At 39.2% G+C, this 15,138-nt stretch overlaps 2 protein-coding genes across 4 annotated transcripts in view; both read left to right on the top strand.

Annotated features, from left to right (window-relative positions):
- Positions 1-15,138, top strand: part of TBC1D4 (TBC1 domain family member 4) — a 106,924-nt gene that overhangs the window by 37,219 nt on the left and 54,567 nt on the right. The window lies entirely within an intron of this gene.
- COMMD6 (COMM domain containing 6) overlaps positions 1-15,138 on the top strand; it is a 73,259-nt gene that overhangs the window by 48,404 nt on the left and 9,717 nt on the right. The window lies entirely within an intron of this gene.

Below are 15,138 nucleotides of genomic sequence, written 5' to 3'. Positions count from 1 at the left end.
TATTCCATTCACAAATTTAGTGTTTAAGAGGATCAGCAGTAAACTTCATGATAAGGTGCTTCCACTACATGTACTAGAGCAATTAAGGAGATAAGAGGGACAGAAGGATTGTTATCACAGGAAGAATTAAAATAGTCTGAGGGGTAAAATTGTCTGTATCAATGTGTTAAAAGGATGATCTTGGCATTCTTTTATGTCATTTTTGTGGTCTTAAACCTCTGTTATAAAACTTCTCAAAAAAACTCCAAGTCTTATTCCCTCCTTATAATCTTGTATCAGTTCATTATGGTTTCCCATTAAAGTGAGAGGTTACTTTTTTAAAAAATATATATATGTCTCTTACTTTGCAATTTTCGGAGTTCCTTAAGCAATGTGCATATGCAATATGTGCCAAGCTTCCACATGTTTCCCTTTTTTAAACTTCAACACTAAAAAACTGAAATTGTGTGTAGTCATGTACAAACAAATGATTTAGATCTAACTTGGCTGCTGTAACACGTTTTACAGCAGGTAAAAACTGGTGGGTTTCGGCCCCCAATTACACTGTTTCATTTATTGAAAATTGTAAGATCTTAGTTGCAAGACATTCTGCACTTGTGCACCTCATGCCTTCTGTATCCACTTTTTAGAAGTTGCATGTATTTAGCATTTCACTACTTAAGTGCTTGCATTTATCATCAATGCAAAATAAACAGTCACATAGCTACGTATCACAGAAAAATGTTAGCTCTTTCCTGCTTTCCCGCCTCTCCCACCTTGCTCCTGAGGATTCTCCTAAATAGAGCTCTGATCCTGTATCCTCTCCTTCTGCAACATCCTTGTATCCTTGTGCCACCACTCCTTAACATGCATCCTCTCCTATCTATCCATGTCTGGAGCTGGATGTGCAAGGCCTGGCCTCACAAGGCATTCCTCTTTTGCTGGATGAAAGAGGCGCCTGAAACCACTGCTCACAGGAGTGAGCTGTGGCTGGGCATGTGCTGCTTTCAAAAAGGGAAGCTTTGAACTGCTTCAAAGAACCCAGTGGTATGTGTACTTTTTGATTAAAAGGATGTTCAGTACAAATAGGAAAATATACTGAAATATTAAGATAAACAAATTTTGTGGTCATGAACAATAAATCCTAGGGGAGAGCTGATGCTGACCAAAGTGTACCCAAGGAAAACTGTACTTTTTACCTAGTTCATAAGGGCTGAATAAACAAACAAACAACCTTGATTAAAAGGAAGGTGAACAGAAACACAGTAGTAACTGTTGGTGTTACTGCCCCATACTAGAAGAGACAAGTTACGGGTAAAACAAAGGTCATCATGCTACTGTATTTTTTGAACAGTAGATCAAATGTGTTGGGGTTTAGTTTTATACATTTTACTGCCAATACTTAACAAATAATGAGACTGGCTATGTCTTTTTAAGTGCGTAACCTTAAATGTTTGTATTTATGTTGAGTTGGTTTCTTTTCTCTCTGGAAAAAAGAGGTTAGGGTTTTGGCAAGGGAGAGCTGTCTGTACTGTAACAGAACTTTAGTTTGTCTCATGCCAAACACCAACAGTTGATATCAATAATTGTGGACTCAAATATTGCTCTTGGGTACATTACATCATTCTCATTGTTCCATAACACAGCAGGGAAAACAGCCTTTAACAATTGCTACCAGAGAAAATCACACAGTGGGAGCTGAGGCAGTTCTTGCAGTTGTGTAACAAAACTCCAGAATGTTTGGCAATTCTCTGGACCTGGAAGGCGATTCTTGTTGGTGAATGCTAGCAGGAGCTTCAGACTGGTGTGCAACATTCTTTTCACTCTGTGTGTGGTATTGAGTTACACTGCACATGCAAAAATGTAATTCTTAAAGGATGTGTCTTTTTCTGCACACTGACCCAAAGAAAGTAACTTGTAGGGAACATATGACTGGTAAATTGTGACAGTATGAATTTGAATTTCACTATCGAGTGACTGTCAGTATACACTTGATTTGTAATACATTGGTAGCTGTGCAGTTAGATCAGGCTTTTCTAGCATTTAGTGGTGCTAGCCTCTGCTTTGGAGCACATGTACATTTTAAGAGAAGAGAAGACACAGGTTATTTCGCTTCAGTTTCTTCCTAGTAAAAGTAACAAAAACACAGAATATTTTTTCATTCCTGTACCCCTCTTCATGTTGTTTTAACCACAAACCATGCTTAGAAAGCATATAATCACTTCCTAAGACAATTAGTTTTAATTAAACTTTAGGTGAAGACCTTTCTGACTTCAAAGGATATTTCTGAGAAAAGAACAGGATGATGACTCCTCTGCTCCCAGCTAAAGCAACCTAGTTCTTTACATTTGGGAAGGTAATCTGCAACTCTTGGAGGCTTAGGTATGTCATTGTCTTGATGCTTTATGAAGTGGAAGAGGATGAGACTTTCATATCCTTAGAAAGATATGAAAGTACACTTCACTTATTTTCCCCCTTATTACCTCAGACATCGTAAATTGGGTCAGTGTGCCTTTGAATACGTTTCTGCTGGACCCAAGCTCTCATCTTCTAGACTGAGGCACTGATGTGGAAAGGCTTCAGACCAGCCGTGAGACTGTTGGAGGGGCAGGTCAGAGCACGAGACACGTTTCAGCTCTTGTCAAAACCTGTCTGCTTTGCAGCAAAGATGCAGGGAAAAGAGCTCAAGGGCTGACAGCTTCTGGAGTAGCTTTACCGTAGCTGTGCTTTACTGGTGGTAGTAACACAGCAGGTGAACAGCATCTCCCTCCCACCCTCAGCTAGAATAAGCTGTGTCAGCACTGCCAGCCATGGGAGATGCTGTACAGAGAGCATGTGAGCACACTGGGGAGCTTTGCTTGGGTAGGTTGATGCAGTCACCTGTCAGCTGCAAAGGTGGCAGTTGCTCATAACTGTGCAGTGTAGCTGCATACTCTGACTTCTGACTGGTCAGTGAGTCACATAGCATTTTCAAATCTCCCTTCCATTAAGATTTTGAGCCTCTATGGTAGTACAGTCAGATACAAAAGGGCAGGATTTGGGGTTAGAGAAGGACTTTTTTACTAGGAACTGATCCATAATAAAACTTCTTACCCAACACATGCATAAGCTTTCTAATATGTTCTCTTGAGCATTTATTTCAAGTTATTAATTTATTCCAGAAATTGTGTCTCTACCTCTGGAGTCTCTACATGCTTTCTTTTGGTTAGCGTTTTCAAAGGATTTTAAAAAGATCCACTGGCTGGTGACATGTTGGTCTGAGTTTATGATTCCAAATACTAGGTTTTCGTTAAGTTGTTAGTCTGAGTCTTATGCTTGAGAATAAATGTTCCACCCGCAAGAATGAACTTGCCTCATCTCAGCCCATCTGAAAACAGTTTTTGTTCTGGGTACATTCAGCTAGTTTGCATTTTGTAATAGGAACTACTGCTGTTCAGTGCTTTTATCTGCAGGTTTACTTGATGCACAAGGCCTCCTCTGTTTATATCCAGTGGTTTTGGAGATACTGCCAGACTGAATTGCTGATGGAGCAATAATATTTTATAATGCTGCAATATAGTTGTTCCCTTGACTCTGCCATTTTCGAGAAAAAACTCTTAGGTAGGGAGTTATGTGCTGTCAGGTAGTGTCTGCCTACATATCAAGAGCAGCACTGCTATTCTTCTGGCAGAGCTTTAGTTTGGAAAAAAATCATGACATCTTTTGGAATACGTGTGGACACATTTATGGAATGGTGTCATAGTTGGCAATTGTGACTAAAATAAAGGGATTTTCCATTTTAAGATGTATGGGTGACTGGGTGTATTCTTAGCATGTTTTGTTGGTCCTTTTAAGTAAGAACTGTGAAGAGCAACTTCAGTCCACTTAGCATTGGAATGGGTTCTTAGTAAAGAAGAGATCTTACCACTGCTTGTGCAGCTTTCCCCAAAGAACTGGAAGAGTGCTAGCTGCTGCTCTTCTGCCTTCCATGACCATGAATAAAATCCCTTACTAATTTTTTCAGACTTCCTGGAAATGTCTTTTGACTCCTGCCATAATATTTAATGAAAAGCTGTCATGCAAAAGATCTAAATCTGTATAAGATTTAACTCCAACAGCATTCTTCATGTTTAAAACTGAAGTTCTTCACTGTTATCCAACTGTTTTTCCTTTGCAACTGTTTCCATAGCTATAGTAATTTCTTGGTTAATATCCTGCATATGATAGCTGGGGGGCAGGAGAAAAAAAAACAGCAAGGAGAAACAGTACAGGTGATGTTACACTCTATGAAATACTTCAATAATGGCCCTTATGGACAAAGAACCAACTGATATAGTGTAGCTTGTTTTCATGGGATTATAGCAACTATGTTGTTTCCCAGATGATGGCATGGAAGGTGTTCAGGTTGCCCTCACAGTGCCATGCAACTTCCAGCAAACAGGTTGTTTCCTACAGGTTACTTCATAGTCATCATTTGCAGATGACCCTCTCTGACCTCATTTGCATAGTTTCACCCACAAACACTTAATTTTCCCTTTGACAGAAATCAAACTGACAAAGATGATCATTCCTAGGTGGTAATTATAAATCCTTTGTATAATTTGAACCTAGATACTTACAGATTTTTTTTAAAATTTTTTTACTTCTCCAAATTCAGGTGAAAAATCAGCTTCCTGGTAGTTCCAGTCAACTGTCTAGTAGTTCCAACTGCATCAGCTGGAAGAGAGGTCACATGGACTTGGCAAGGGTTTATGTTTCACAGAACTCTTTAATAAAGTCTCAGTATTATGACTTCTCTTTTCATATCTGCTACCCTTTGCTTTGTCCAAAATAATAAAAATCTTAACAACCAAGAAAATTAACTTGCTTTGTATGTCTTCCTCAAGCAGGGGTGTACTTAATTGGAGACATTGGCTTTGGGATGCAAAAGTGTCTTCTTTGTAGACATAACTTCATCATCGCTATGAACTGAATGGAAAAGTTGACTTTCTACAAAATCATAGGATGGTCGAATGATAGGGGAGGATTTATTTGTACAACTGACAACTTTGTAGACAGATTTTTTTTCTCCAGTTTGCAAGCTGATTTTTTGTATTTTAGACTCTACTGTTTGCTCTAGTGATTTCATAGAAAACTGTCAGTGCAAGACGCAGTTCTGGTGAAGCTCGTCTGCTAATTAGGATCTGTCATTTAGAACCTTGGGCAGACTCCATAAATTTCTTTTCTCTTAATCAGTATTGTTGTGCAAAGTTAACCATTTGGACATTGCAGGACCACCTTTCTTACAGAAGATAGCTTGTATCTCAGGCTGCTTTTTAAAATTTCTTTCTGTGAGAAGGGTCATCAGGAAAACAATGTCTAAAAGTTGAGCAAGGATTTCTTGTAAGCCAGAGAATCCCTGCTATAAGGAAAGGGCTGGAAGAGCTTTCTGCAGCTGCCAGAGCTGTCAAAGTGTGTGTGATAAATTGCTCCATAAATGCACATGAGCTGATCCTGTAGCAACTCGCTCAAGCTTTGTGATGGGACTCCTGAGGATCCCAGGCTTGCTCACAAATCAGCACAAGCCTCCTTAGGATCTATCCTGCTAACCATAAACTTTGCCCAAAAAGGATCTAAAGCTGGTAGCAAGGTGACTGCTCCTTCTGAAATCAGTGCCTCTTTTCAGGCTTATGGGCTAAGAAGGGAAGGGCACAAAGTTGTTATAGTTACTGCAGTCTAGATTTGCAACATTTTTTCTATTAGAGGGTGCTTACTGCCAGAGACTAAAGCCTTTGAAATGCATGTCTCAGGTAATGCTGAATGACAGAGAAAATGTTCTGCCTTCCAGGATGTTTATGCTTTAGATGATAACAAGTAGTGCTCCTGGTCAAATAAGCTCAAGTGGCAGTTGCTCATTTAGCCAGGGTAGAGGGTTAAAGAACCCTTTGGATAATAGTGAAATATGGAAGAAAAATATGATGGATTTTCTTAACTTTTTTTTTCCCCTTTTTTATCTTTAATGCAAATTAGTCTCCCCTGGAAAAGAAGGATGAATTCTGGATAGAAGGCAAAATTGAAGTACATAAGTTCTCACAGTTAAGTAGTTGGATATTAGGAAATACCCCTGTTGCCTTAATCCATTTTTAAATGGTATCATAGGAGTTTGTGAAGGATTTGCTTTAGGAGGAATAGTTTCTTAAGAGTAGGCATTAATTTTTGACTTTCACAAGGCAGTGAGAAAAAGTAATAGGAAATAACTAGGAAGAGAATGGTAAGTAAATAAAAAGTTTTAATTTGTTCAATATAATTTGAATTGTCAGATCGGGTTCAGTAAATTTGGTTCTGATGTGGTGCTCATTTAAAAAAAGTATTTCCAATTGGTTCAGTGGAAACCAGACTGGATTTTTTTTCCCTTATTGTCCAATAGTTAAACAAACTGGAAAATGGAAGGCTGTGTTTATTTGTCTTTAAAAGTAACTCTTGCCAGTTTGGGATGCTTAGATAGTAACCTTGGGGTTTGTATATGAAGGTACAATAAAAAATTGAGCTCCTTGTAAGTGGATTCTCACTCTGTTGCTGTTTCATGGTCTTGCATTTATTCATCCATAGGCACCTGCACCTGGGCAGAGATGTTCACATTGTCATTATAGTTGGTAATGGTTTACCAAAGTCAGTCTGTGGAGTCTGGAGTGCTAGTACTTGATCATATGTCAGCAAGATGCAAGACACTCTGTGATCTAACTGTGATTTCTGCTGTCTGCTGTCCAAATTCAGATTCTTCAGTCAAACTCATTTCAAGGGGCAAAACAGAAAGCTGTTTGGGGTGGGACATGAAGGGATGGGATTCAGCTATAGGTTTAAGTTCCATCTCATACATGAGATGGCTGTTGTATCTCATTCATGTGTAGTAATAAAATTCCTCTCCAGTTTATTAAACAACCACTAAGTTATTAATCTGGTTTGTTCACTCATAATAAAAAGTCTTGCCTAAAGCATGATAAAGTTGTGTTTTGATAGGCAGTAAAGAAATACTGTATGCATGAATTGCTGTAGCTCATTTTATAATATACAATTCTCATAAGACTCAGCCTAAGTAGTTTAAGTATTACATAGCTCCTTAGGATTTGAAGATTCCTGGCTAGCCAAACATAGAACTTGTACATACTAGATTGTAATATGTCCTATTTAGAGTCCGTCTTTCTGTTGAAAGCAAGTATGCCCAAAAAGTCAACTTTACTGATTTTTTTCTTTTTTTTAACATTGAACTTGATTGTAGCTTAAGTAGCTGTGGCATTATCTTTCAGGATGGCACAGTCCTTGCTGTCTCTATCAAGGTTAAAGAATTGTCGCTGTGCATGAGGGTTGTGTAACACTCCTTGAATTCAAACACCTAATCATTTCAATCCTTGAAGGCACACAGCAAATATTCCAGCTTGGTTGTATAATACCTTTGAAAAGAGTTTGTGGAAGGAGGAGAGGGGTAGTTCTTATATGTTTGGAACATCTGAAGTTTTAATGTCTAGAAGTTGTGGACATGCACTGTGAGACAAGCTAATGGAGATGTGTTAGGCTTACTGCTGTCCTGCTGGGGATACAGCTCCATCTTGTTGCTCTTGTAAAGTTCAGCTGTGAAGTCAGCAGTTTGGCTTCAGAGGTGGTATCTAACTTAGGGAAATGTTGTCCGGTGTTGTCAGTGTCCTTAAATAGCAGATGGTGTTCAATGACATGCTGCAAAGTGTGAATAGGAACAGGTTGAGCTTAAACATAGTAAATTGGTGTAGCATTGGTGATAATAATGTAGTATTATTGTGAAACATTTGGTTTAATGCTCTAGAGACCGTAACTGATGAAATGCTGCAATGTGTGTATGGCTGAGAGGGAGCAGAAAGGAGGGATTGGACTTGTGAAGCGAAGTGCTCTTCACTATGCCTGAAATAATGCTGTGTTAGCATTCATGTAATACAGCTTCTCATTCAGAAACGGGAAAGGTCCAGATTGCTGTCGAACAAACAGTCCTGCCATTTCATGAGTTGCAGACTGTCTTGTTTTGACCCATTTCCTTCTGTTTAAAAGAGATAAGAAAGATGTATTATAATATGCTGGGTAACTCAGAGGATTCGGCTAAGCCTTCAGCATTTCCTGGAAAATGAACATGAAATTGTCCAGTGAGACAGAGCAGAAGTAAAAGGGAATGGGAAAACACAAATAAAATGCACAATAGGAATTTATTTCATGAAAAGCAATTTATTGACTTCTTTGTTTTAGACAGTATTGTGGTTTTCCAGCTTATTCTATGTCCTCAGGTAGTTCCTGAGCAAGAAACAGTGTGTTATGCCAGCTGTAGCTATTTACTGTGCACACACTCATGTGTGTATTGGCCAGCTGAGCAGAACAGATGCCCTCAGTACATGCTTGTCAGTTCTGCTCTGTGTGGGTGTCTGTGCTTTACACAGCCACTTGCTCACTTTCTCTTCTCTACTCTCCATTTGTCCTTCCCTAAGAAAGGTTACCCTTAAGGTAGATAGTAGTCAAATTTGGTGGAAGACATGGGCCTTAGGTGCTTATGAGAATGGAGAAGACAAGAAGGAACTGATGATATAATTTTTAAAGCCTTTTCTTTTAACCAGGAGATGAGGCTCAGAAGGTTCCTATGGCTGGTCCTTGGTATTTCACAAGGCACCTGTGATTATTCCATCCAATCTCATGGCCTGGGCATACAGCTCTTTCATTGTGAGAAACCTGCCAGCACAGTGTGATCCCTTACAAAGGCAGGTTGGGCAGAACTGGGAAGTTCTGTTTTGCCCTGAGAGGTTTAAAGATCTGAAGCAAGGAGTGAAGTTAAAGTGCTGCACATTTTGTAGCTTCTAGCAAAACGCCACTGAATGTATGTTTGCTCTATCTGTACTTGAGGGTGTAATTGCTCAGTATTATCCTTCCATTCCTCATGATGCTTGGGATGAAATACAACTGCCTGTGCATGGGCAGCATTCTGCATATGTTTGACTGTCCTCCCAAAAATGACTTCAACTACCTGTTAGCAGTAACTGGGACAAACACTTACCTCTGTGATTGACTAGGCTTGTCTAAGACCAAAACTAAGGCAGGCAATGTGGAATTCCAATCTGAGTCCTGTTTCCAAAGGCTAGTTTAGTGCAAAAAGGAAAAACATTGAGAATTGTTACATTCTGTTAAACTGCACCTTTATTTTGATAGTTTCATTCTGTGAAATGATAAATGATAATACTTTGTAAGCAGAAATCAGCCCTGCTTCCTGCACTGGAATTTAATAGGAATCGAAGGGTATATGGAAAGTATTAAAGTTCAGGAAATTCAGTTGTTCAGGAGAAAACATGAAGGATTTGCATTCATTCTGCAAATTTCATTCAGAAAATGGGACAACCAACCCCAAAGAAACGTGAAGCAAGCACTGGATCCCTCATTTCTTCTTAGGCTGTCTCTGCCATTGTCGTATCTTTTTAGGCTCCCTTTCTCGTCTTAGGCTTTCATAGTAAATGCAAAGCTTAAATACAGGGTGTAATTTGGTTGATTTTGTATACACCATACAAGCAGCAACCATCGAGAAACGTTTGGCCCCTCAGCCAGTGCTCCTTCAGACTTGTGGGTGTGCAGAGGCTTTACTGAGCGGCAGCTGATTAAATCCAAGCTGAGTACATTAAACCTGAAATAGTCTGTTTCTGTGCTGCTTGTAATAGGTCTCAGGACACGTGTTCATGTCCTGGTGGAAAGGTACAGCTACCTTAGCACACGGTGTTTTATCGGGAAACTGCAGTGTGTGTTTTGTTAGATAGCACAGGGCGGTGTTCAGACAAGCAGTGAAAGGATATAAATACAGCTTTGTTCTTAATCTGATGAAGGGACCTGTTGTATTAAAAAGAGCAGCTCCCCCGCCTCTAATTCAGTCTATTAAATATTTTTAAATTATCTGGGAACGTAAAAGTTCTGAAACTCCAGTTTAGCTAGTTTATGAGCAACACCTGCTGGGTAGAGTCTCATAGCCTCATAGAGTCTCATTTCCTCTTTGTATTCTAGGAAAGTGCTCATAAAGGCTGTGGAAGTGCTGCTGGGTAAAGCTGGGGTGGCAAAACGTGATGGTTTTTGTAAATGAGTGTTTGGAAATACATTCTTATCTTCTGTGGGTGTGAGCATCCAACCAAGCCTTATAGAAATATAATGATGCCTGCAATCCTATTTGTATGCAGCTATAAGGATAAATCATAGAATCATTAAGGTTGGAAAAGACCTCTAAGATCATTGGGTCCAACTATTAACTTAATACTGCCAGGTTTTGGTGTGGCATCTTGAGAGAATACTGGGGAGGTGCTGCCAGGGAAGCTTTTCAGCATCTCCATTCTGAGATAAATCTCTTCCTTCCCAGCTGCATGTATGAACCCTTCTAAGAACCAGCTGTTGAGGGGGGAGGTTTCCCTTCCAGTAGGAGTTTCTTCTGTCCCCTTGTCACCACTTAGGTAATTCTTCTTGTAAATTTGAGGCTTTCTAACCATGCTGCATACAATAATGGGGGAAGAAACATTTAGGCTGTTTCTCACCCCATAAGAAGGATATCCACTATAATTTTGATAAATGCTTGGGATTTTCGGGGTTTACAGCTAGTGTGAGTATGTTTTTAGCAGCTTACTCTTTCATCTCTTCCCTGAACTAATGTCATGCCTTAAAATACCAGGCCAAGCAAAACTACTTGGTTTGAGAGGGCCAATACTATTTCAGCAAGTATGTGCTTTTTCTACTTAGACCTGTATTACTGAGCTGCATGAACCAGGATTTCAGCTTCTGGGTAGGTTCCTTCTGAGAACTGCAGAATCTGAAGAGCTGTATTCTCCCACATTTTTGCATCATGAGTGATCTGTAAAAGTTTAATTATGTACTCCATTCTTACTGGAATATTAGGTCCCAGGGTTTGATACCTCGTATTTCACTTTCATGTCACTTAAGAACACGGTATAATACCAGGATGTTACTACATACCGTGTATCTGTTCTTACCTAACGTGTCTCTTTGAAGTGCTGCCTTAAGATTATCCTCCTACTTACCAATTTATCCACTTAAACCAGTGACTGGTTTCCAGAAGTGACAACTTTTGACACTTCAGATAAATTTTTTTTTTAACTCAGAAAACTATTATTCTTTGGTTGTACCTAAAACTTTCAGACCTGTCAATCCAACAACTTAAAACTTTGTTCTATGTCCCTGTAATGAACTGAATTTATATGTAAGTCTTTTTTTTCTCTTTTTCTCCTTTGATTAACTCTTATGTCCATAATACTGATTGATTTCTAAAAGTGCTTTCCTCTTGTATTCTTAAGACAAAAAGAGTGCACAAATTTCAAATTTGCTGTTCAGTAGCAATTTTTTTACCATATGCTATTGAGGCTTACAAGTTCCTTACAGTAGCTCTACTTCATGTGTACTCCTAGAACCTCTATCTGCAATGGTCAGCCTCGGAGCAGGCATCATCTAAATAAATTGGGCTAGCAATGATCATGAAGCTGTTACTAATGGAAACTAATACAGTTTCTTGAGTATTACATGCTGGTAGCAATTCCAAATTGTTTAATTGTGAGTGTGATGCATCTTTGAAAGAGTCAAACAGACTGAACAAGGATTGTGACAAGCATAAGGACGTTGGCATAAAATGGGTCCTTTCATACTTACTGGGGAGAGAAGGCATGTTGAAAAACTAAGATCAAACTCAGAAAAATGGAAATTTCTGCTCCACACAGCATGAAACAAAGGTAAGCTATCTTACATAGTAGAAGCTCACATTGCCTCATAGACTTTTCAGAAGCAGAGTACTTTTAGTATGATATTAAATTGAACATCCAGGTCTGAGATAGTCATTCCCAGTGTTCCCATGAGGATGTACATCCTTTTTACAGGATGTAGGTTCAAGTGTCTGTGTAGAGCAGCCTCAGTTAAGGAAAGTTGCAACACTGCAGAAGGCCGCTCTCAATTGCCACTTGGAAATTATGTATATATCAAGTCCTGGATTTGTGAGCAAACATGACTGTTTTTATGTTTTTCTATTACTTTTACTTACAATTTTATCATTGTTTGCTCCAAAGCTTCATAAGGCTCTCATAGAGGTCTCCTCCACTTAAAAAAATAAACAAAACCCCAAACAAAAAAAGATTTATACCCTGATCAACCTGGCTTCTGCTTATGAAAAAATACGGACATGTTAATATATTCAGTTTTATTTCTGTTTATGTAAATAACTATGAATTCCATTTGTTTTCTTAAATGGATTGTGTATTTTTCAAATTTTTCTTCTAGCTGACTGTCCATATTAAGTTCTGAATAAGTTCTAATAAAACTCTTGATGAAGTATGAATCTGTTAAACCCGCTTCATTGTATCATACCTCTGTTTTGAAGTTACCTCATTTATACAAGATGTTTTTATGAGAGCAAAAACACAGAAATGAGCCAACTTGTGCCCTATGCTAGATTCAAGTCCCTGTGAGCTCTTGAACAAACAGAAACTACAGCACTTGGGACTATGCCAGATGGTTTAAAAATTCCTTAGAAGAATAATAAATCTAACTCATGGCTAGGCTTCGCGAACGAAGATTTGAGAAGGGCTCTACCCACGCTTGCTACAAGCACGCTGAATAAATCTGACTAGTGTTGCGTATTTCTGTCACATCTGGGATAACCCTTGAAGTTGAGATTTCTGTTGTTCCTTCTTGAAGTTTACCAGTATCTGCCATATAGAAATGTATGGAATTGTTTTGGAAGCCCTTGTGGATGTCACAGCTGAAAGTGGAAGGCATACTTGTAAATCCCACCACAGAAAAGACCGAGGCTTGGTGAGTTAGGCATAACTTGCCTTCCAAGATATGATGCTGGGAAGCACAGAAGAGCTAGATTATGAAATATGCTTACTTTCATGATACTGGCTTTGCAAAACAAGCTTCAGCCTTGACTTCAGTGAGAACAGGACATCCAGACATGACCAAGAATAAATTCCTAACACAGATAATTCCCAGATCAACTAAGCCACCCCAGGGGAGGGAGAGTTGATGGGCAGGAGGAATGAAGTCCACTCCTCAGGGGAGCTTATTTTCTGGTTTCCTTTAATAATTACATGTTCACTGCTAACTCTGATCAGCAAACTGATCTTCAGTTGCAGGGAGAAATATTTCGTAATCTGGGCTATGGAAGTAAAGATAACTTCAGATGTAGAATGACAAAATTATGGGTAAACTGAGTTTTAAGTTCCTTAGTCCAGACAAGACTGTCATTTTTTATGAAAGAACAACTCACATACTCACTTCTGGAACTTAAAGTTACTTGAAACTGTCTCTTTCTTTGATTGCAGCTAAACATGGCTAATAATACCTGAGGTGAAAGGATTTAGAAAACTCATGTAGTAAGCTGAAGTGAATGAGATTTGTATTATCCTTTCAAGTAACTTATTTAACTGTCATGAGAACACTGTTGTTTCAGTGGCAAAATCACTCTTCCCTTCTCATCTCTAATGCTTGCCCATCAGTCCATAAATGGGAGTTTAATTTCCATGCCAGACAGGAGCCACATGATGGGATTTGCCATGTTATATCTAAACATACTTTTGCCAAGCCCTAGACATTAGGACTGTGCTGCCCTTCTCCTTTACGTACACTCTGCAGCTGGACAGAAAATATAACAAAAGGCTCATGGATTGAGGTAAGGACAGAGAGAGATCACTCAGCAATTACCGTAATGGGGTGAAACAGACTTGACTTGTAGAAATCAGTTTAATTTATTACCAATCAAATCAAAATAGGATCATGAGAAATAAAGCCAAATATGAAAATACTTTCTCCTCTACCCCCTTTCCTCTTGGACTTAATTTACTCTATCTCCTTCCCCCTCAGCGGTGCAGGGGGATGGAATTGTGGTCAGTTCATCACACATTATTATGCCACTCCTTCCTCCTCAAGGGCAGGACTTCTCACACTCTTCTGGTCCAGTGTGAGGTCTCCCTTGCACAGGACCCAGCCCTCCATAAACATTTTCTGTGTGAGCCCTTTCCACAGGCTGTGATTTTTCACAAACTGCTCCAGTGGGGGCTCCTGCCATATGTAAATGGTCTCGTGGGTCTTTATCAAGAACTCTTAGCTTACTCTTCATGTATGGTGTCACTTCACTATTGGTGTCACTATTGGTCTTGCCTTATGAAGCTGTACCTCTGAAAAGATCTTACTGTCTGTTTACTTCATTGACTCATTTATCTCAAGGCTTTCTGGGAAAGCATTTCCGTTTTTGTTGCCCCGGGGTCTTGTGGGTTCAGGGTTTTTTTTTGTTTATTTTATTATTAGTAGTATTTACAACAACTCTGTAGCTCTTTTGGAATTTCTCTGTGTGAAAAAGGAAAAGAAACATGCATTTAATTACTTTCAGCATATGAATTTGAAATACTTGCCCATTCAGCTGTGTCTATGTGGATAAATCCACTTTTGAACACCATAGTTATCTAATTATTTAATTCTTTTCACAGCTACCATAAGCAGCTGATGAAATCTTAGCATTTTAAACAGTCAGTGATTGACAGGATTAGACTTACGTGACTCCCAGTGAGAGTAGTGCTTAGTGTTTTGAGCTGTGCTAACTCTGCCTTCAGGCATGATATTCATTATTAGTCTGACTCTGAGGCAAAGAGGTGATTCAAGAGTTCAGTGCTGGTGGAAGCTCCCTGCTCTGCCCAGCACCTCATTTCAAAGCAGTTGGGAATTCATCATGTGAATGAGTATGGCTTTGAAATCCTCTCTTGCTGTGTTTGTGCTAGGGTTCTTTGCTGGCTGGGAAAAGTTAAACTGCATTATTGGTTGTTCAGGCCTTTGGTACGGTCACAAGTTGCTCTTGTGAACTGTGAGATTACCAGACAAGCTGGAACATGTACAAGTGTGTATTTCCAAACTGCTAGAAAAATAGTGAACATTACTTGGCAGGTGTGGAGAAGCTGTTGAAATGCTATTAGGCTGCAGTCCATTTTCTTTGTACTCTGTGCACACTGTCCGATAAATCACGTGCGTTTGTCTTTCATGGTTTCATAGTGAATGTTGTTTTGAGAGAAGGAGCCTTGAACCCAGTAGTAAAATTTTTTCTGTCTCTGCTGCAATGTCACCTGCTGCTTGACGCTGGTTTTGGTATCCAGCTTTCTGTAAGCCAAGCCTTTTTTA

The sequence above is a fragment of the Myiozetetes cayanensis genome, unplaced genomic scaffold (genome assembly GCF_022539395.1).
Source record: "Myiozetetes cayanensis isolate MyiCay16 unplaced genomic scaffold, myiCay2020 scf5-8, whole genome shotgun sequence".
In the NCBI taxonomy this organism is placed as follows: Eukaryota; Metazoa; Chordata; class Aves; order Passeriformes; family Tyrannidae; genus Myiozetetes; species Myiozetetes cayanensis.
This window is presented reverse-complemented; position numbering and strand designations above follow the sequence as displayed.